The sequence below is a fragment of the Nilaparvata lugens genome, chromosome 5 (assembly GCF_014356525.2).
Source record: "Nilaparvata lugens isolate BPH chromosome 5, ASM1435652v1, whole genome shotgun sequence".
Lineage (NCBI taxonomy): Eukaryota > Metazoa > Arthropoda > Insecta > Hemiptera > Delphacidae > Nilaparvata > Nilaparvata lugens.
This window is the reverse complement of record NC_052508.1, coordinates 1884658-1909454: the sequence shown is the minus strand read 5'-3', so window position 1 is coordinate 1909454 and position 24797 is coordinate 1884658. Positions and strand designations below refer to the sequence as shown.

Below are 24797 nucleotides of genomic sequence, written 5' to 3'. Positions count from 1 at the left end.
AAGATTGGCCTTGTGTTTGTTCTTTTTGCGTATTTTCATTGTGGTTTTCGGTTGGGCGACCGTTTACGATGTCGAGCGGTGAGATGAGGTTGGCCTCCTGGGGCCCCGAGGCACTTGTCTGATAACCTCGGACCTCGCGACTGCCGATAACGAGCCTGCCGAAACAAAACCCACCCTCCAACTCAAACAGGTCTCACGACTAACTAGGACGCAACCTTGTTGCCACAGTCGAGATAAGCTATGCTAATCCTTATTCGCTGCCACGGATGTTGTACACTTTGTTCCGTCCGAGCCAAGACGTCCGCCCGGAAGCCGGAAGCCCTCCTCTTCTTGTCTTCGTTTAGCATATCCTTGAGTCCTCCTTACCTCCACCACATTCCGGCTCTAAGTTATTCCTCACTGATAATTGCCTCAATATTGTTGGATAGAGTAGAGTATTGAGCGGCTATTGAAGTGGATAATTTCAAGATCAGACGCCTTAGCCTGCACACTGATTCTATTAGATCTGTAGCTTATGTAGGCTTATTAGGATTTCCAATTCTACCCATTAACACAACAGTTTTCAACGAAGAATTTACCAAAATAAGAGATCTTTGTATCAGAAATAGGAACTTCTCATTCATACGATTTGGTTCAATTATTGTCAAAAAAACGTTATGATTATTCTTTACCGTAGCTCTGTACATGTCGTTACCTCCATGATTCAAACTATTGTAATGATCAGAGAAAATTAAACAGTCTTCTTCTTCTTCATGTACCGTCTCCATGGCGGAGGTTGGCTATCATGATGGCGATTTTAATTTTATTTACAGCTGCTCTGAATAGGTCATTGGATGTACACTGGAACCAATCCCTTAAGTTGCGCAACCAAGATATTCGTCTTCTGCCCACTGATCTCTTGCCTGTTATTTTTCCTTGCATAATAAGGTGCAATATTTCATATTTCTTTCCCCTCATTATGTGACCTAGATACTTTAACTCTTGTTCCTTATTTTATTTATTTATTTATTTTGTAAACAAAATATTATAAAACTGAATAAAATAAGAATAATATATGATTTTACTCTTAAATAAAATATTTTTAAAACTAGGCATCACCAGCAAAAAGAAAAAACTCTTTGCCCGCTGGTGAGAGTTGCAAAATAACGAAAAAAATAAAATAAATAATATTTCGAAAATAATTCTAAAAATTTAGGTTTAAATTCAACTGAGAAATAAACAATTACAATAGAATCAGCAAAATCAAACAAAACATTCCAAAGAGCAGAAAAAATACAGAGATCAAAAAACAAAAATGAATAACTATTTAAAATGCTATGCTTGATAAGGAAAAGAAATACTCCCTCTTAATCCACTCTTTCATGGTTTTTTTATTAATTTTTAAATTTAAATCAAAAGGTATTTCATTGATCAGTTTACTGCTCGTATAAATAAGCTGCCTTCTGATCAATGAAAGTTTTGTAGGATAAACTTTGTATTTCTCTATAACAGCTGGTCTGAATTGATAAAGGTTCTTGTTCAGCTTTGGAACTTAATTTTACCTAAAATCCTTAATTTTACCTATGAATTTTAGCCTTTTCTCCATTCTTCTGAGAACCTCTTCATTTGTTACATGGTCTGTATATGAGATTCTCAGCATTCTGCGGTAGGTCCAAAACTCAAAGGCTTGAAATTAAAGAGTAAAGGACTGATTTTCTTTCATTTTTCAAATACCAGAGTTTAGATACCTCGAAACCAGAAACACCTACACTTTTAATGATGTTTTCAAGGAGATTCCCTTGATTCCTTGACTTGATGTTTTCTCCTAGACTCTCAGATCTATCATTAATAGTTTATAACGTGTACATGATATACACCAATTCATTCCAAACTCAGACTTGAATTCTTGGCTGTTCTCTAACTGAATGGCTCCTACAAATAGTACATGATGTATTTCCGTAACTCACCTAATAAATGATTGATTGGTAGACTAAATTGTGGCTTACACTAATTTCAATTCATGCGCTTCAATCAAAACTAAAATCTCAACAAAGATCGTAATTTTTCAAGCATGATAAAACTCACATTTTTCCCATTTCACTGTGATTTTGTTCGAAAACCAAGTATTGTCTGTGGTGGATTTAATCTCTGGACCACCAAAACTCGTCAAATCATGATGACAGTTCACGATAGAACTGCAGGACTGAGGTGTTGCACTTTCTTATCAGCCGTTTTGAATCAGAACTAATGGATTGTGCCCTGCGCCACTCTGAACGGCCCTAGTTCACTCCATTTGTGTGCGTACGCGTTTGCGTTTCGAATTTATTTATGGCCCATTGGAGAGCAGCCATAACTCACCGATCCAGCCCACTCACACACGCACACACACTCTCCTCGACCCTAGCGAGTACAATCAAACGTCATCTCTAATGAGAACATACGAACGGCCCCACAGGTCAGTACATGCTGTGTACGTCGCATTCACCAATGCTACGATCCTCTGATATCGTGCTACATCGTACTAACAGTACTCTACTATGCACAGATTTTGATGCGCCTCTTCTCATTTCACCATTATCACGTGGATAGTTGAATTTGTGCCTTTTCAACTTCAAATAGCTCACTCAAACAAGTCAAGTACAGGAACAAGCAGTGAGCAGAGATTCTAATAATGGAAATAGCTCAATTTTGCTGAAGTTGATGCTCATATGACCTGGGGTCAAGGTTAGTGCGTGAGATGGATGAGACCGCTTCCCCTAATCTAAACCATTTTTCCCTTCATCAATAAAGGTCGTTGAATCTGGTAGTTGAAATACAATAGAGATACCTTTTCAAATTTATACTGGAATGAAATCCACTCATCAAGATATTAATCCGCTTGAGATTGAAGAAGCATATACGATTTCATTAAATCGAGATCTATTTTGGAATATTGTATACCAAAAACCATGTAATGGAAAAAGTTGAACTCTGTTGCAAGCATTGTGAACGAAATGCATACTCACTTGGCTGTTGGCTGCTAGGTAAAAGTTGAACTCTGTTGCAAGCATTGTGAACGAAATGCATACTCACTTGGCTGGCTGTTGGCTGGTAGGTAGCCAGGTAGCCTCAAGTAACGCTCAGCTATTGAGTGACTGCAAGAGTTTGTTGGGTCGGTTTGTAATGGCTAAATTAATCAATGGGCGGGCGTTGTGTAAATTAGTTGCAGCAGCGGCGGCGGCGGCGGCGGCGGCATTATACAGCAACCGCACTTCACTGAGCAACCAATTTTCCAAGGTTAAGTTTCGACGCTCGGTTAGGGCCGACCGGCGAGCGTTAAAAGGAAATACATTAGGTATGCAGGTGGCAATGTTTACTTACTTTCAATCTCCTCAACCTGCACAGAATTTCCTTGCCGTCCTTTGATTTTCCTCACGAGCGAAGGGGAGGGTTAGATCGTCGACCATCCTGGAGGCGATACCGGGAGTTTGTCGGTGCTTTCTCTCCCACACTTCCACCTCCTCCCCCTCCGACACCTCCTCATCTTCCTCCACCACCTCTCCCTGTTTCTCCTCTTCCTCAGTAATTAATTACAGCCGGCTTGCCTCTGACTACTTTTCCGCTCGAATTCATCGACTCAATGCTAGACTATGCGTGCCGTGTTGTCGACGCTCCCCGTCTCCCATATTATTAACAATATTTGCTAATTTAGTCAATTTACCGCGATAATAAATTAAGTGATAATAAAGTTGAGAGCCGGAAGTTCCGCCAAGCGATTGGCGTTAATTAATGACTCTAATTAAGCGCCGCTTGCTTATTTATCGAAACGCGGGATTCACTCTAAGCCCATCCCCTCTCTAACCTAATCCTCAAATTTCACACTAAATACAACAACCGCTCATTGATTAGCTTTCCGGTTTACGAGTGAGTGATTTATTTGTTCGATAGCAGGTTGAAATTGTACAAATGCAATAAGCCTATGATAATTTAATGATGCTCGACTCTACACCTTATTATTTATCCACTATTAATCCCATGTAGTAATACATGTTGTATATTATTTGTTCATATCATAAAAAAGGCTTTTTTCAACATGGACCGTATGTATCATGTTGAGTTGAGTCTGTTCAGTTGTTAGTTGCGAACACTGTCTGAGCTGCATCAAAACACTGTTTCATGTTCCTCTCCTATGATTCATCATGAAGTATATTTTAATATAAATGTTCTAAATAATTTAATGTAACTTGACACTCAAAGTTATTTATTGATTCTCTTTTCATATCATATTATTTCGCCATTGCTTGTCATCTTTGAAAATTGAAGTTTTCTGTTGATACCTTCCAACAATTCTATACTTCCGTTTGCTCTCTGCAAGAGCACTTATCTAAACCATAGAGAAACAATAGCGTAACTTATGCTATTGTTCCTCTATATCTGAATGTTCAAAGACGGCCATTGAAAAATTTTATAGTATCACGTGCACATGTTATTCAGCATTTCCGAAGACATTTTTTGCTGTGGGTGATGCCCACATGAGCTCTAGGCTTGTGCGTGGGTAATGAGAGGGATGATAATGAGAGATGAATGGACTTACAGTTTTCAGTGTGTTCCGAACAACCGGGAAGGGATTTTACATTTCATGAATCTATATTTAGAGGAGTTGGCTCAAGTGGTCACCCTTCCAACGGGAGTACCATGAGCATGATTCTTAACTTATCTAAGCGATAGATTTCTCACTAGGAAATCATACTATTAGACAATAACATTACTTTAAAAATTCATGTTGCTTGACCATTGAAAAATAATGAATCAATGCGTTGACTTTTAAGATTTCATACTATTGAAAAGCTGAAGCGACATGTGAAGTGTATCCGGTTCCGGCTGCCACTTGTTGGTCCAACAGTGCAGATGAGACAGAGAAGGATGTGAGTTTCTCATCCAAAGGAGCGATCGCCAAATAAAGCGGAAAAATTTATTCTTGGGGAAACAGTTGGCTGTAATATAAAAATCGACTCGTTTCCGGCGGCTTGCCGTGCACACGTGCTTTGCTAGAGAAATAAATAGGAGAGAAAGAAAAATAAGAAATAGAAATGTGGTAGTGGAGGAAAGAGTGAGAGGGCTGGTCAGGTGGCTGAGATCCCACACTCGGGGTGGCAGGCTGAGCAGCTGGCAGCAGCTCTCTGCTTGTTTACGCGCTGGTCAACCGACCAAAGAATCAACTTCGATTCCTGCTCCCATCTTATTTTTCTTTCATTCTCGTTTTTCCATTCCTCCTTCTCTTCTTGTGCTACATTTCATTTTGTCTGTTCATTCATTATCTTCTAAATTTTTTATTACATCATTATTGCCTACATCTACATTTACATTGATCTACATCATCTACATCTACATCTATATCCTTATTTATTACATCTTTAAGGGCCCCTAGGGAACTTGGATCGGCGAACTTGGCTCCCCGCACCAAGTTCGTGTAGGATTTGTCCACACACTGTAGTGGGAAGAGCGAACAACCCGTTCGTTACTTCAGTGTCTTTCGGGGTCTAGAGATGATTGTTTCAATGTTTGCAGCTGCTGTGGGAAGAGAATATATTGAATATATATAGATAGAATATATCGCCCTGGCGGACGAACCGAACAAAGTTTTTAATCCAGATTAAAGACCAAATTCGTCACGAATTTGGTTCGCGGTTCGCCAATTTTCCACATACACTGGCGAACTTGGTTCGGAAGGACCAAGTTCGCCGATTCGAGTTCCCTAGTGTATGGGGCCCTTTATCCTACCGTCATCATTCATCATTATCATCATCATCATCATCATCATCGTCATCATCACCATCATCGTCATCATCACCATTCATCATCACATCACTTTTTCACATCATCTTACAATTTTAAAAATCTGGTGTGGTACACTCACACAACTTTCCTTGCTCATTGAACTGTAACATTAAACGAGAATAATTTAGGGGAATAAAATAATGACAATTGGTTGGTGGCTACATAAAACTACGATCATACTATTGTTTTCAGAGTACATTTTCCTTTTTGTAAATTGTGAAATTCGATGATTTTTTAAAAGTCTTCAAAACAACTATTCTACAGATGAAATATCTCGACTATGTGTTCTTTTGGATAAAATGCTCTACCTACCTACCTACCTACCTACCTACCTCATGCACGAGAAGGAGGTTACAAAGAGTTGATAAATGACTATACAGGGTATGAATTTGAAAAAAATCGGTCAAGTCATTTTTGAGAAAATCGTGAAAAACATGGGTTTTTAGTAATTATCCGCCATTTTTCTCAAGAATATTACGGAGCTCCTGCAATTTTCCCAGAAATGAGACTCATGTCAGTTGATAGGGCCTAAAAATAGCTATCCAGGGTATAAATTTGAAGAAAATCATTGAAGCCGTTTTCGAGAAAAACATGAAAGAAAGACTTAGTTTTTTAGTAATTACCCGCCATTTTTTCCCTCATCTTCAATTTCATTGAATTTCTTATCGTCGGATCCTCATGGTATAAGGACCTTAAGTTTAAAATTTCAAGTCAATCGGTTAATTATTAGGAATGGAGTTATCGTGTTCACAGACATACACACACACACACAGACCAATGCCCAAAAATCATATTTTTGGACTCAGGGGACCTTGAAACGTATAGAAAATTTGAAATTAGGGTACCTTAATTTTTTTGGAAAGCAATACTTTCCTTACCTAGGGTAATAGGGCAAGGAAAGTAAAAACAACAAAATAAAAATATATTACTGCACTCCTCATTAGGCTAGGCCTGCATCAATATTACATAATGTTCCTTTCTTTGTTATTATTTCAATAATACTACTTTCCATATTTGCTATCTATGTTTTGATATCTATGCAATCGTTGTTCCCTACAAGACATTCTATCTCAATACTGAAGATTTTGTCATTTTATAATAAAAAATATATTTTCTTGACGAGTAAAATATAATTGAACATTATATACAATACACACACCTTTCTCACATAATTGTTGTCATTCAATCATCTCATTGGAGTTTCATTTTTTTTCGCCTCACTTGGATGTAATGAGCTGGTTTACGTGCGTCATATGGAGGCCGAAAGTGATTGTTTTCCGACCAGGCCGGTAAAACTTCACGGCCCTAGGGCTGTAAAATGACCTTGAATAAGAGCTGATCGTGTCCGATCTCACAAAAATCATAGAGAGATAATCTCATAACGACTGTAATAATCTATATAATTATGTATTGTGAATCGCGGTATTATGTCTATAATATATTTTATAAATTACTGTTTCATAATTTAATATTATTTATTATTGTGTTTTTGATATCAAACAATAGAATACGATGATATCTCCATAGCCTCAACAATATAATGTTGGCTGCATTGTCCATTGTCAGAAAGGTACATATCGCAAGTATGGTATTTAAAAGTGAAGAATCGAATTTGAAATCAAAGTACAATAATTGTATCAATATTTAAAAGTGAGGTAGAGTAATAATTGTTTCTTTTTTATTATCGAATTCCACTTCTTAATGCAATACAATCAACAATAATAATAAGAAAATACAGCAGACATCTGAAGTTTAAGGTAAGCCTACTGGTGAAACTCAGCCTTGACTGAAAAATTCCTAGTAATTTTTTCGTAATTCATTATTAAAACTTTTAGATAATTTTTCTTCAATATTAAACCATATAGAGAAAACATTAGGCCCACTCAAGATTGAATCTTCGAATGTTTTCTCTATGATTTAACTATTTTCAGAGCAATATTTTGTTGTGAAAATGCCGGCAAACCGGCTTCAAATTTGCTGCTATACACTATATTATAGTAGCCTACATACGTTACCTGACTTAGGTAATTCAGAGTGAAAATTTTATTGTGAGAAAGATAATGTTTGGCTCAAAAAATAAAGATTGGCTCAAAGTATGTTGTACGCTTTTTAGGAGTGAAGTAAACTTTTTTAGAAGTCCAGTTTACAGTGTACAGTATTAGGCCTACGTGTATGCTAAGTGTTATCAGTCAGGCCCCTATGTTGAACAATACGCAATGGCCGAGAGCGTAAAGGCGTAATACATCTGAACTCAAAGCTCAGTGAATAACAAACATGATCTAGGTTTGAATCTCGGTCAATGACTTTTTTTTTGTCGATGAATTTCGACTTTTATTACCTATTTTTTATATTAGTTACTGTAATTTAAATTTCAATCAATTTTTTAGATATATTTTGAAACAAAACTGTGAAATATGCAATTATATTAATTCTTTCATCACATTATTTCAAAATAGTAATGAAAATTCTATTCATCCATCTATCCATGATATATTGCACCGGGCGCAATGCTCACGCCTAATATTAATAGTATAAAAATATGGTCACTATTGTAAATTATTAATTAGTAATATTGAAATTAATTGACAGTAAAAGTTGTCATAACCAAGATTCAAACTATCAAAATAGGCTGTTTGAATTTTATTTATTTTTTAATTTCTTATATATTGGGAAGTTTTTTTTTGGTGTGGCGAAAAATAGCGTTCGCACCATGGGCAAAAATGCATTTCCGGCTCTCAATCTTTTCTAGTCGGTTAAAAACCGATTTCGAGCCGGAAATATCTCATTTTCGGCCCTAGGTGCGAAATATACTATTATTCCTTATTTCTTATTTTCCGACCTCCATTGTATCTTATCCATTTTCATCCGTTTGTGATGATCATCATTATTTTCCTATTTCTTCCTCCTACCAATTTCTTCTTCTTCCTCTACCAATTCCTTCACTCCTGTATTTTCTTCTGTTGTCTTCTCCACCTCTTTCTTATCCACATTGTCAAGTATTCATGTTACCTTGTTCATCAACATGTCTAATCCACCAGCTTCTGCATTCTCCTCTCTCTTGCTACCTTACTTTTTCTGGCAATGTAGGAGAGTAGTGGGAAATCTACTTCACTCTTCTGACAGCCTCTCTACTAGCTGCCAGTAGGAAGACTGGCACTTTGAAGAGATCTTGATGTCCTTTTCTACTGCACACATTCACACGCTCTCTCTTCCTCTCCCTCTTATTCTCTTGAAGTTTCTGCTCGATTTCATGCTGGTTTGCCTCCTATTCCAGACCGTTTCTTCCTTCTATAGCTTTCCTAAATCAAACTTGCAATAGGCTGCTGCTGTTTCATTTATTATCAGGCTGCTTTTAGTTTTGTGGACGGATAACGCTTTTGCTGATACTTTCACGAGATGGGCGTATGATATCTGAGCTATTTTCTTTTCCAAAGAAATATCTTATAAATGTTGTTTCTATGGAATATGTCCTCAGGCAGAAAAAACTGTATTCTCTCGATACTACTGAACTCTATTGAAATTAGGATACTATTCAAAATATACTTCGAATTTCTATTTTGTAGCATCATACTTCTAGCTTATATTGATTATCATTTGTATTTCTACGGATGTATAAATATGTCCAATAATTAGAAACATTATTTATAAATAATATTTGTAATATCTAGAAATCCTCAATGTAATCTTGCAGTTGCTATTTTATGTATTCAAGTAGTCGCAGCACCTATAATTATTCATTGCTTTTCTGTTCATAGTAACTTTCTTCTAGATAAGTTTGTTAGAGGAATGAACTCACATTATATAGCATAGAAAATTTACAATGTATATTGGATAATTTATATGTTCTCGTCATTGGCAAGTTTATAAACGTACTCAATGGAATCTAAAAGTTTGATATAATATGACGTCTTATTCACGTCTTATTTTCTGTATTGTTGTAAATATTGTGATGTAGTAGATATCCATATTGAAAAAAACGACGTCGCAATCGCAAAACTTACTTCTCACTTCACCTTCACTTTTGTCTCAGTTAAGAATGAAGTGTTCTCCATTTATCAGACGTCTCACCTGACGTTTACCTTTGTATCGATTAAAATTAGATAATAATGAAGCTATCTCCATTCGTGTGATATTCTCAATATAGGATAGGATAGAAAATTTGCCAAATCTTCGATGTCCACAATGAGGTATAAAGAATGGCACCAACTCAGGAACGAAGAGACACGCACCGATGAGTACTATAGTACATCAATTAATTATGCAATTCAATTCTGAGTACCATTTGCTTTGTCTACCAAATCTTTTGAACTCGGAGAGGTAGACATTGTTGTTTTGTTTCTCGTCAGCTTTTCAGTTGTTTGTGTACGTCTTGCAGTGTAGGAGGGCTGTGATGCGCTATTCTATTGCGTTTTATTCTCGGTTGGAGGATTTTTCATCTTTGTAGCGTCTCTGAGGGGCGGCGAGAATAGAAGGGGGCTATGCCTCGCTTGCCCTGTGGGTCCCATAATATCCGTCTATACAGCTCTGTAAGGAGTGGAAATATACTTTTTCACTTTGAAATGGAGTTTTAAAAGGATTAAAAGTTTTTTAAAAGGACGCGTCCTAAGTAGGTGGATAGGTGGAGACGGTTGATGGGTGGCTGGGGGGGAGGGGGACTGCATTCATAATGGATGAAGGTAAAAGGTGGAGACTTGTTGCGTACGTTTTAATGCAATTTGCCAGCTCAGGATCCCCCCCTCCTCCCTCAAACCTCACCCCTACCCCTTTATAAGTTTCTTGCACCCGTCTCCTCCACTTTTCCCAACGGCGCTCTACTTTAAGGCAAGTGCTTGCCCCTACTCACTCTCTCTCACTCATCTTATCATCTCTCGCTCTGGTTCTTGTTTGTAGTGCTCGAGGTTCACCTCCAACATCCAACAAGCGTTTTCACTTTGTACTCGACCGCACTTTGTTTCGTTTTTTGTCCGAAAAATGGATGTAAATACCTCGAAACATGCTCTCGCTTCAAATCTTGGACACTGATTCGTGTTGGTTTCATTGTTTTCAATCACATATATAGAAATAGGTTTCCAATATTCAGGTAGAGTTTCAGGTGAATGTGATTAGATTTGGAGACTGTTTCAATAAGGATTATTTCATACTAGATAAGCATATTTTTTGATGTCAAAGGTCTTCAATTTATCCTAGTCATGTCCAGCCAACTACTTTATGTAAATATTTAGTCTATCATAAAGAGAATAAACGAGATGTTCTCAAATATATAATATATACTCTATTCCCATTCAATCTGAAAACATGTCGCTCATCCCTTCTATTTAAAAAATAGACATTCTTTATTTGAAATTGATAATATGGAAAGTAGTATTAGAAAATGGGTTATAATTTTCCACTTTTGTAAAACAGTGATTTTATTTCGATCGACTTATAACATGAAATTATCTTTGTTACAAGTAAGAATTAAAGTATGGCATTGACATTTATCCACATTCTCGGTTCTAGAGGTGAGTAGTAAATCGAAAATAGCATCCGTGTAATTCTATGATTATTCAATCAGTTGAAAAAAATGTCGATAATTAGTTAATGTGTCAATTCAAAACCCAACTTTAGTATTCTAAGTAGTCGAGACTTCCATCACTAAATCTTTTTTAAGATATATTTATTGTAATTGACATTTAAAAGAAATTTTCTCTGCGATGTTTTTGTAAACAATAGTAGTAAAGTAGTAAAAATATCAGTAGTCAAAAATGATAATTTAATTCAGTTTATGAGCGTGAGAGGCCTTCTTTGCTGTTTTTAAAAAATCAACTGCAAGTTGTCAATCTTGCCAAGTTAATTGATAGTGGAGTTATTAATGCTAAAATTTGCATAAAGACGAAGGATCGTATTGATTGAAACGGGTATGTGGTAGAACGTGCATGGACATTGTATTTACAATTATTATTTTATCACACTACAAAACTTTTCGAATTAACGCTTCAAGTGATGAAAGATCGCTGTGTAACATCTGTTCAACTCGTTTCGATTTCGGCAACCCATTCACATCGAGCAGGACAGCAATGTTAATCACAGTTTGACTCAACAGATTACGCATACATAAATGTGATAATTAATTGGAAAAGCAAATGCCCCCAATTATGTTCCTCCAGAGCTTAATGATACGCAAATGTCTCCTCCCGTGGGGGCTTTTGATGAACTGGGAGTCAGAATCGTATGCGGTTTCAATTGCAAATTAAGGCGTGGGTTCTATGATGATGATGTCGATATTAATACGAGATGTAATAAAATCACTAGTATTGGCATTAAGAGGATAGCGTCCTACAAATAAGTAATAAACTGGTGGATTGGGTCGGTCGGCGTCGCAGAACGCTTTATCAATTTTGAATCGGTCAAGTAATGACCTGGCACTGGCACACCGAATAACCCTCGATTTGATTAAGTTCGGCACTGTCGTTAATTCCCCATGATTAATTGCAACAACACGCTCGACTCAGGCCCCCCTACTTCTCCAATCTAACAACACTGTACCGTAGTACTCGGTTGGCGACGCATTGCTAGTGCTGAGTCTCCAAACGTTTCTCTTCTACACTTACGAGGTCTTTCACGAATAACTAAGTTGATAATATGTAACATTCCACTTTGAATATTGTCTCCAATCAGTCTTACCACAAACCCACTTCTACTATGGACCACTACTACCACTACTATTAGGCCTACTAAATTTATATTTTTACCCTGAAACGTAATGTAGTGGCAACTAAGGGGTATACAATTGTGTTGAACAAAAGTTAAAAAGCCATGCATCCCAGTAAGCCAGGTCCGGTAATAACTGGTGGAATTTGATTAGGAGTGATGTTTTTCAATTCTTTTTTGTCATTCGACAACTGAAAATGGAGGATTTATTTTATTCGAAGAACTGAAAATTATTATTAGTGAACGTGCATATAGCTCATAAATAATGCTCATTTGAATAAGAATAAGCATGATTTTTACTCTTAATGTAAGTGTAATCATTTGCAGTAAGTGTACAAAGATTATCGGGAAGTCTTATCTTTATCCTTCGAAAAACAAAGAAATCTTAAATAAATGAATCAATCTATTATGCATTATTACATGTAGTTGTGAGTTTCCTTCAGCTCTTAGTACTGTACTCTACTATTCAGATTGTCTTGGAGTATAGTTTAAAAATCCATCTTAATTTTTCCTTCAATGAATCAGCTTAAATAATTGACTACTTCACCGTATTACGTTAAACATGCGTCAGTGCGTGATGCGTCAATTCTAAAAAATAATTGATGAGTTTTTGATTCAGCTGAATAAACTTCAAGCTTCTTCATCAGTTTTTATGTAACTAAAACTTTATACTTAGCTAAAGATTGCATTAGCAACTGTTCGATGAATTTCAATTGAACCAATATCTTATTCTCACATTCTTTCTCAGAATTTCATTTCTTATTCACAGCTTAATCGTTTATAATTCTCCACATCTAAAACAATTTTCTTTCAAACTTGTGAGTGATTGAAGTGAAGGGGAATTGATTGTGAACTTTGAATGACGTAAATCATCAACATTGATTTAACGAATTTTATAAACTATTTATATAAGTTTTATTGTTCAAATATAGTTTTAGCCAATCATTTTTTCTTTGAAATACACAGTTCCTCATGTTTAAAAAATCTGAAGCACACATTGGAAAATTGTCTTAATATATTATTCGATCCTGCTCAACTCACACTTACGCGACTCAGGTCGAGAAGAGACTCGACTCTAGTTGAGAGCATTTGTTTTCAAATGGTGACAGTCGCGGAGACTAGAATCGACTGGTCGGAGTGCCAGTGTGTGTGTTGAGCCTAATTCTAGTACTACATCCACAAAATTCATCCTATGAATTAGATATGAAATTGAGCTACATCATAGAGAAGCAATAGCTAAAGTAGATATCCCATAGTATAGGGCGTTTATGTCGCAACTCTTACTGTTAACTCAAGCCACTTATTGTCGATTACTGTCGATTTTTACTGTTTAGGCCGGGTGAGAGAGTGTATGAACGGCACAATATGAAAAACTACCAGTGTCAAACAGCTTCACGGGAAAGAACTACGTGGACTTTCGGCTTGAGTTAACTCATGCTATTGTTTCTCTATGGCTACATCCAATGAAATTAGATATTTTTATTCGTATTGGAAATGCATAAACAATCGATAATGGGATAATAGAGAAGCATGAAAACTCATGAAAGAGGATCAGGAGAGAGAATTGAAGAGGGTGTAAAACAGACAGAAAGAGCAAGAAATATATGAGTGATGGAGTGAAAAGTATGAAAGGATCTGCGTGGAAAAAGTTTTGACAGTCTGTCAGGGTACGCTCATGATACGTGTCACATGAGCTGAGAAGACACAGAATACCCATATCAAAACAAGACGAGTAGAGTGAGAGAGAGAGCGTGAGAGAGAGAGAGAGAGAGAGTGAGAGAATACTGTACAAAATTCAGCAGAATTTCAACTGGTCAGATGTTCCGGGATGATTGACACCTTACGACGAATTCGGTTCACATGACAGGAGTTGGGTGCCTGTCACTGAAAGCTAATAGGCCAAATGTCATTTCACCCCCAATTAAACCCAATTAGACTCAATTTACTTAATAGTTCGTATTCGAAATGAAACTAAATAAACACGCAGCTTTCTTGGTATTCAGCATGTACAATATTTGTGTAATGTCCCCATTGATCGATTCTTTTCCACCAATATAATTTCAATGTATAATCTGTTAATCGAGGAAGCAGTGGTTATAACCAAACTGTCTACCAATTAATGTAAAAACTATTGACCACTTGATCAGTTTTAGAATTATTATTATTTGCAATAATAATTTTCATAAACAATTTTGACATAAGAAGTAAAAGGCTTCTGCTTGATTGTTGGAAAATTTATACAGTGAGATCCACGTTTCAAAATCAGTGAATTCCATGGGAGTGCATACTTGTCATTTTTCCTTTTCAATGGTCCTCTCCAATAGATAGATGTGATACAAGTCATCCCAGTATATCTGATCTAATATTAATGTTTATTTCTTGTTAATAATATAATCAATTTTATCTCAAATTAATATATTTCAAGTAAGAAACAAAAAACTATACCTTTTCATAATTTAATAATGAAGTTGCATAATTTAGATTGAATATTCTGTTAGTTCAATATAGCAAACATAGCAAACTGGTCTAGTCACTACATACATTGGTGCTTGCAATTTATGTTGTAGTTTTTATTTTTAAAAATATTGTTTGGATACATAAGAGAATTCCAGAGTCAATTTTCTCATGCAAAATTTCCTTGTGTTAGATACAGGATGGCCCAAAACCTCTTATTTTCGGCACATTTTCCAGTTTTCAGCTATTTCCGCTAAATCCTGTAAACGGACAGAACAATTCGCTCCCGCCATTTTTTTTTTTAGATTATGAAATTCGTAATAAAATGAACTTTATAATATCATCTGGAACTTTCTATCTTCATCAAGCACAATATTATTGAAGTTGATATTATACTTCAGTTTAACAATATTATTGAAACAACTATAACATTTTGAATCAAAATTTAGTATTTTAGTTGTTTGTGGTGGGGGTGAGGAAGAAAAATAATGGACGAAACATTAATAAAAATGATATCATTAAGATATAGAAACGTTGGCATGCTGGCTCTAAAGATGCAATGAGTAGCGGGTTGCCTAACTTGTGCATTAGAAGGCGGCGCTGAAGGCTTTTCGAACAACCATCAAAGAGAAGTGCAGTTGCTCGTAGAAAGTCACCATTCCAAACAGTGAATCTACCATTCACTTACTCTCTCTTACTAGCTCTGTCTAACTTATTACTCTCTCTCACTCGTGTGTGCCATGTGTGTCACTCTCGTCTCCCATATGACTGGGTGGCCTGCCTGCTAAGAGCTTCAGCCAACTTGGATACGCTAAAATAGGGAAAACGATATTGATACTCTGCGCTACAAGGATTCTGCATATTCTCTGCGTTCGACCGTACTCGTTTCAGCATTCACAACTCTAATCAGAAGTTACAACGGCCTAAAATGCGGTTATGTAGCAAAATTTTGTCTGCCTTCTTGGACAGGTAAACTTTACCTGATATGAAGTTTCGTAGTGAAAATATATAGAGTTCGTTTTTCAACAATTGATAATGATGTTATTTTCAAAAGTATGATGTGTTGGAAAATTCAAGACTTGTAGAATTGAGATTTATTCAAATCATATTTTTTTACATTCATACGTTCTTCGTTTTTCTTGCGGATTTATCAGGCTTGAAATACAGAGATCTAACCTTATCGGAAAAGCTACATTGAAAGATATCCTATTGTAAAAGTCAGGCTCTAGAAAAGAAGAAGAAGAAGAAGATAAATAAAATTCTCAGAAATCCTACTCACCTGAATGAAGATGTGCATTGAAAAGTGGATGAATTATGGGGTTGGGTCTGACCTCCATCTCTTGTCTTGAGGAATTTTAAAGTTATTCATACTCTCAACTCTATAAGAAGCGAGAAGTTATTCAAAGGCCAACACTGGCCTTTCCATATTCTCAATAGAATTAGGAAGTTATTCATAGCAGGAGTAATGGTAGCGGTAACGGTAGTAAGCTGATCTAATCCGTTACACCGTTCGCGCAGGGATGGAGATGGAGCAACCAAGTTTTGTTGGAAGTGTGTTTGCCCATTTGAATTGTAAAGATGATATTGTAATTAATCTGCAGTCTGTTGTCCGGTGGGGAGATTTGCGGTTTTGGAAGATGTTGTAGGTTGCCTCTTGGGGGGGGGGGGTGTTCCCGGGTCTGCTGCAGTAGTCTTGCGTAGGTGAGTCAGGAGGCGTGTAAATGGAATTAGGCAGGCGCCTACTAAACTTTGTTCGCAGTAGCTTTTATGCCCATTTACATTTTTCTCTTGGGCAGGCAGCTTACGCATCGTCGAGCGCACAGCGCGCGTTTTTGGAATTGAATTTTGGCGCGTCGAGAAACAGCTAGCTGGTGTGGAGAGCCCTAAGTCCGCTGTGGACAGCTCTTAGCATGCTCGCTAAGACAACGGCGGTGAGAAGTGGCTGGCCGCCGCCGCCGCCGCCGCTGCGAGAGAGCCAACATTATTTGACAGGAAACTCGAGCATCCACTTCTCCTCCCCCCCTCCAACCATCCTACACCACCTACCTAACACAGAACAATTTAAATGGCGTCGGTTTAAGTCCTGACTTAATATTCATGGAATAATTACAGCTTACTGTGCAAGTGGAGGCAATTTCTTGGCGGTTCTGTTCTGTTCTATTCTACTACTTGCCTGCTATTCTGCATTGTGCACTACTATCGCTCCTTCTTCTCCTCCTTCGTCTTCTCTATTTGCTGCTGCCGTTGAGGACGATTCATTGACCCAAAATATCGAGTACGGTGCTTCTCACTCTCACCAACCCCACCTCACCTGGTATTCAGTTTGTCCAGATGTCTTGAACAAAGTTTTGAAGGATTTACATTTCCCATTGAGATTATTCAATAACTTCAATCTCACTTCTCAGGTTGATAATTCCTTGTCTCACTGGAACGAGCAATATTAATATTTAATTTCAATATGAAGCAAAGTATTTTTGTAAACTTTGTAGTGTCATGTAGGCAGGGGAAGAATTTGAAAAGCTTATTGTCAAGCTTTTTGTAATTGGTCGAAAAGGAGAGGTTAAATTGGAAAGATATATGATTTGCAGAAGAGGTTTTCTATTAAGATAGAAGAAACTACACACACTATATCAATGTTTGGTTATAGGATGTGTATTCAATCTTTCAGTCACTATCCGTTGATTCACTATCAAATCTTTGTTAGATATGAGTTATTACGAAATTTTATAGCTTCTATATCACTCGAAGTATTGCAAGAGAGATCATGGACTTGCATTCAAGATTATAAAAGTAAACCTGAGTAAAATCGAGAGTTTGGGAGAAACTAGTCAATTGTGAGGTTGAGTGTTCGAAAGAGAGAGACACGGAAATAATCAAGATGTAGTAAATGATTTTGTGGGACTGGAACAGACTGTGCAAGACGGTGGTTTAGGTGTAGGAGGCCGATTATATTTTTCTTATGGGGTTATAGAAAGATTATCCAATACTTTGGTTGGCTTCGCGTGGGATGGGTGAGGGCAGCTGTAAATAATAGCCGAGCCATAAATACGGATTATTGATAAGATAGAAGGCGGCTGCTTGCCGAATCCGCTCGTTTTTCAAGGATTATATTTTATTTGGGATTATGGGTTTTTGAAGCGTAATAAAAGTCAGGCTTGGTCATAAGAACGGGTGGAGAAACTTATTAGTCGAGACAGGCGTTACTCACCTTTGGCGCTGAATTGCTCGGATTTAGGCCTTCACTGGCAACCAGTCATGTAGAGTCGTTCTACATTCATCTTTCTCTATTTTTCGGCATCTCCAATCGCCTCGTCGGTACATTCACCATCCTTAAACCTGGCTTAATCAGTTCCCTTTTCAATTTATCGCTTTCGCGCGTAGGGAACTCTGCTACGGAGGGGTTTATCTGAAATTAACAAATTTGTAATTTGAATTTAATCATGTTTGAGTTATGTCTGTTTTTTAATTGCTCAATCACGGTAAGACGTATGGTTCATCTTCAAATCTTGATATATGGTTCAACTTATTGAACTTGATTTGAACTACTATTGTAGTTTAATGAAAGGCTGTAACATTCCAATAATACATAATGTTTCATTTAATATGTAAACTGTGGAATAAAATCTTAATATATTAATCTCGTTATTATTACCGTTTCTAACATCAGAAGGGCTGGTCTGTATCTGTTAGTGGAATTAGTTATTTGTGCAACTAGTGCGCAAAGTGACAGTTTGCTGCGCCGAAAGAAACGTTTACGCACGAGAGCCGTAGGCGAGGGCGGAATGGTTTCTTGAGTGCAGCAGAGGAACTTTGCGCACGTATTTCACATTAATTTTTTCCTACAGTTACCATTGAATATAAAAAGTGGTTGATTATGGGTAAAATGTTGGCTGAAATCCATCAAATGTTTGTCTGTATAATTTTGCTATTAATAACAACTTTAATTTATTTTAAACTTGATAATCCAATTGAAAATAAAGTTAATCCAATTAATTTGAAAATTTTAATAATTTTGAGTAAATCTTAATTTCCAAATAATTTTTCAACCAATCTATTTATGAATGAAAAAAATATTATTTGAAATAATGAATAATTAATAATATTCAAAATGTATAATTTAATGAGTTCTAATTTTTATTTATTTCAAAATCATAAAAATATAGATAGAACAAATTCGCATTCAAAATACACGCCAACAATGTCAACAGCTGATTGGGATGGCTGCAAGATAATACGCAAAGTATTATGAGTACGCAAAGTAATACTTTGCGGACTAGAGCGGAAAAGTGGTTCTTTTCGTTCTGTAATCAGTGCAGGAATGGTCACTTTTCAAAGTAACTGTGGGAAAAATATTTTTTTCTCAGGTCTAATAACGAGATCTTCAGTAATAGAGCCAACACAAAAATTATAATTTGGAATAATGCAATTTTATTATCTATCTTCCCATTCAGAAAGTCTGGATGTTATCTGCAGCTAATTTGCTTGATATAAATAAAATGTCTTGATTGAAATGTAATAAATATAAAATTTCATTTTTCAGGTAATACACATAAGTGATCGAATTGATTCTTCACTTGTGAAGAATTCGTAGCGAATTCCTACTGGTAAGCAGTTTATTATCTGAAATCTTATTATCCTGTATTTCCCTCTTGAATTGAAAAAAAATACCTTGAGAAAATAACCAAGCTCACTGGTAATTCAAAAACATTCATTTCTGTTATTCATGTGTTTCATAGATAACATGATTTCAATTCCTATTGATCAAACATTATATAACTATTTGCAACATCATATAATATAAACATCCAGAGTCACGAGTGGGAGAGGATAAAGCATTCTCACTGATCCGCTACATCCAGGAGTATGAATCAAGCGTGTGTGACTTTATACAGTACATTTTTAGTACTGCTTGAAAAAATGCGCATCCTTCTGTGATTTATTCAACAGAGTAGACGAAAGTCGATTGTGATAATATATTCTAATCATGGTAGCTGTTGGCTCATCAAAGCTGCGTTGAAAAAATCACGAAACAAACATCGCGCGAATCTAAAGCAGATTAATTGCGTTTGTTGTGGAAAAACGAGGGGTATTAATAACCGTAAACCGAATTACAACAGCAGCGTAGTGTGGGAGAGGAGAGGGTAACTTTAGAGGAAGAGGGGGTTTATTGTGACCACCCTTCGGAGACCAACTCTAGTCTGAATTATATAATAGCAGTCTGAGCACAGATACTACCACTAGCCAACTACTAGAAATAATGGCAGAGTGTGATGGTATTGTTTGATAGGAGAGGTGCGCTGTTTCGCATCCAGGAGTGCCGTAAGCGCCAAATGGGAAACGTGCGGTATCATTATACGCCCCGTGAGTTATTCTTTTTGCATAAGCACCATAATAAACGAGATGGAGTCTCCCGTCTCCCAACTGCTGCGCAATCTCCGAACCTAACGAATTGTCACGTTCATACTTTGTCGCTGCGATTTGAATTTCGAAATGTACTCGCTCTGCTATTGTCACAATAATTAGGACGAATGTAAATGTCACGGAACATCGAAACAATTTGCTAAATCACTAACCAGAAATGAGAGGATTTATGATTTCGTATTTGAAGTACTTACTCGACATCTCTTCTGAAACAAATCTCCTATTTTCCCTGTATACCCCGTACTGAATAAATTAAATAGATTTCAAACAACAATGAAAGATTTTAATTCATATAAGAATTCCTGCAATTGATTCTCCCAAAATTGAATACTAAAGAGGGTGAGAGAATTTAGGTTTTTTATCCATCCAATGAAGTCAGTGCAGGTTAATACTACTCAGGGGAAATTAAATGTCATTTATAAATTATTATATCATAACCTGATTCACATTGGTTTGCTATCCTTGTCTGTCATTAGACAAAGCAGATAGCTCAATTCTTTACTTACTCCGCACTTATGAAGAAAATGCCAACTACCAGAATATTAATTCAATTCAACTCATGACAATTTGCTTTTAATTCTTGAATATATTTTTCCTTGGTGATTATTATATTTTTATGAGATATAATTTATCAGAAATACCGGGATGATTTGTTTCAGAGCTATCCTATTATCTTTTTTTGCTAGGGCTATTCTTGAATAGAACAAATTGAAAATCCAAGTACCTACCCCTTTTTTTTAAACTGTTAATTTACGACATGTTCCGGCCATGATGCCATTATCAAGTCATATAATGGCATCAAGTTGATAATGCCATCATGGCCTTTAAAGAAAAGTTTTCAACAAACTCACAGGTTTACCAACACAATACTAGAGGCAAGGGTAATTTGTGTGTTGTCTCACATAGGTTAAGGCTTTTTTGAAAAGAAGCCTAGTTACATGGGAGTCAAGCTCTTTAATCACCTGCCATCTGCAATCAAGTGTAGAAATTGCAGTTATTTCAAAAAAGATGTATTTTATTTTTTTGGTAAAAGGGGCATTTTATAATGTTGACGAGTTTTTTGATAATGGAGTTTTACAATAATATAAGAAATTACTCATACTATACATGATTGATGTGGTGGCCTACTGTATGGCATATATGTTCGATGTTTTGATTTTATTTTTGACGATACACTATTTGATACAATTAACTTGTTGTACAACAATGTGTAAATAAAGAATTTGATTGATTGATTTGATGGCCGAAACATGTAAAATAGTAAATAAACATTTTTTTTAAAGGGTACTTAGATTTTAATTTTTTTCCACAGCTATATCTGCTATAGAAGGCGGTGGAAAAATGAACATTGCTATCAATATACCTAGAATAATGTATTCTAGGTAACTTGATAGGAATTATGTCGTCCTATCATTTCAATGGACTTCATAACGTTAATCTCACTAGAGCCATGTACTCAAACACTAGCAATACTGAAGTTTACACAGATCTATCAACAAAATTCTGTGAACTTTCAGGTGTGTTTATTGCTAATTATAACTGGCATCGTTTAAAAGCATTTTCAAGTTAATATTTGCACATTATGTGTATCTAGATAAATAAACTGATGCTTGTAGATAGGAGAATATTGGATACGTTTCAGCCGTTTAGTTCCATGTGGCTCGTATGTACAGTCACATTTGTTTTTTTTTTGTTGCTGTGTCAGCTTTATCCATTTGTTCATCCATTTGCTGTTAGTTGACACACCCACGTGATGTCGAAGTCAGGCGGCATCAGCCAGCAGTGCAATGCAATCGTTGTGACCCTCATAACTCTCCGCCCTTACAGGTCGTCGAAAAAGTGGGTGAAATGTGAATGTGCCAGTGTTTATGTATACGCTCGCAGAATATTATTCGCCGCCGTGGTTGGGTGTACCGATGGAGTAAACTTGGTCCAAACTGTTTTTGTTGGATGTCCCGGAGTTTCAGCTTTTCAGACCTTATCTGTACTATTCAACAGGGTTTTGTTGCTACTGTACTTTTTGCATTGTGGTTACATTTAGTTTCCCTTGTACCGAAACAAGAGCAATATACAGTGCATCCAAAGTTGACCAGAATATTAAATTACAAATTACATGCATATAAACCAAGTACAGCACTTTATGAAACATGTTTTCAAATAATGAAGCTTTGAATCTAATCCCATACACCCAGAACCGTGTACCTGTGAGATTCATTATTTAAACTGAATAGACTTGTGCATTTTAAAAGCATTTCCCAATAAGATATTTGTTCACATATTAATGAGAAATGTATGTATTCATTATTTGTACAGAGTGACCCAGAATAACGTGAACTTTTAAAAACAAAAGTGGGAAGGGTAAATATGGTTTTATTCAAACTAATTTAAAGTTCAAGACCTGCCATTTGACAATTATTGATAACATCTATCACTTTTTGACAATTACTTCATTAAGATGGCTTCCTCCTGTAGGAATACCCTCTTGAAATCTGTATTGAGATTCCTGAACGATTGCTGCAACATTTCAGCTGGGATATTGTTAATTTCATTCTGAATTGTCTGTTATAATTCAACCACAGTTATTGGTCAAGTTGTGGAAACATTCCATTTGAGATAGCTTCACAAACAGGAAATTGCAGGTGGACAGATCTGGCGATCCATGGGACCAGGAAACGCAACCTAATCGTGAGATTCAACGGTTACCAAACAATACTTACTGGCACAGTTGCCATTAATTGCCGTGCAGTGTGGATTTCGCTCACAATTTGATCATTAATTTTGAATTAATTAAAAATTAAAACAGAATTCAAAGTAAAATCCGCAATATCCCAGGTTAGATGTTGCAGCGATCAATGAGGAATCGTCAACACAGATTTGAACAATGTATTCTTTCAGGAGGAAGACATCTAAATGAAGTAATTGTCAAAAAGTGATAGATGTTGATAATAATTCTTGAATGGCAAGCCTTGAAATTTACATTAGTTTGGATAATATCATTTTTGCCCTTCCCACTAATATTTTATGGCGTTTTTGAAAGTTCCCGATATTCTGGGTCACCCGGTATAATCTCCTTGTTCTTCTTTCATTTAAAATAATATAATATTATGTGAAATTGATCAATTCTTGAAAATGTTGTTGTGCATGTTCAATTTTTATCATTTTTGTGAATGTTTTGTGTTTTTAGGCAATCAAGTCCAACTAAAAAATATGAACAATGAATGAAAAATGGAACCACCAACAAAGATCCTCTACCTACTACCTCAGAGAGAAGATAGTATACGCTTAAACACTATCTTCTCTCTATGCTACTACTGACTACAGCAATAGTGTCTATCATTATCATTATTTACTAAGTGAATATTCCATGAATATATTTAATAGATAAACACAAAACAATGTTGTCAACCACTATTAATAATTTTCAACTTTTATAACATGACAGAACCAGATCTCATGGCCTAACCAGCCACATCTTCAGCTGTGTCCTTTACTACTGAGGATGTGGATGATAAGGTTGTGGAACCTGGTTTTGTCATCTTATCATCTTATAAAAGTGAAGCTGAAATTTAACATTTCTTCCTGCTCATTCATATGGAGTAATACCACAAAATCGCTCACAATAACTGTAATCTGTAATGAACATACACTTTTTGTGTAGTTGAGAAGTTGATATTGTTATAATTATTCATATTGAATGAAAAAGACTAAGAAATTGTCAAAAAACCACAGATTTATTGATTCTTAGAAAGACCGGTTTCGGTTATTACACCATTGTCAATCTCTGATAAACTAAAACTAAATACATTAGTCAATAGTTTTTCCATTACATATTTGTTTTATTAACACTTGTTTTCTTGGTTCTTTTTTTGTACTGAAAGTAAATTTTGTTTTGGCGATTCTGTTGCTTAAGCCGCCATTTTGTCACACCGTTGAGTGGGAGGAGACTGTCTAGCTGCTGGGCCAATGACAGGCGTTCATGCCCTTGACCAATAGCAGTACTCGCCTACTAGTATAACTTCTGCTGCTCTTGTATTTAGTTCTAGTTAATCAGAGATTGACAATGGTGTAATAAACCGAAACCGGTCTTTCTAGTATCAATAAATCTGTTGTTTTTTGACAATTTCTTAGTCTTTTTCATTCAGTAATGAACATATTCTGTGAAAACCCAGATTCTCCATTTCTATCAACCTACTCATCACCTCTTCATACGTTCTTATAACAATGTTTTATTTCTCTATGTGTTTTGAATTCAGTATATTTATGAATAAAATGTTGCGTGTGTGGGACGCGCGCACGGTTGTATGGCTGGGAGCGATTGAGTTGAGCAATGCATTGTAGCTTGGGTACAGAGAACAGAGCTTTGAGAGTACAGAGCGAGTGAGTGTACAGTAAGTACAGTCGAGTGCAAATTTATGTTAATCGATTCAGCCTTTGTT

General features: G+C 36.2%; 1 protein-coding gene across 10 annotated transcripts in view; it reads left to right on the top strand.

The window, feature by feature from the left end:
• LOC111051765 (tyrosine-protein phosphatase Lar-like) overlaps positions 1 to 24797 on the top strand; it is a 560641-nt gene that overhangs the window by 261492 nt on the left and 274352 nt on the right. Inside the window, exon 1 of one of the 10 annotated variants that reach the window (XM_039429680.1) lies at positions 19527 to 19544. The exons of the other annotated variants lie outside the window; for them this stretch is intronic. The gene's annotated coding sequence lies outside the window, so the exon portion shown is untranslated. Of the gene's footprint in view, positions 1 to 19526; positions 19545 to 24797 lie in introns of those variants that run through there. 10 annotated transcript variants of the gene reach the window in all.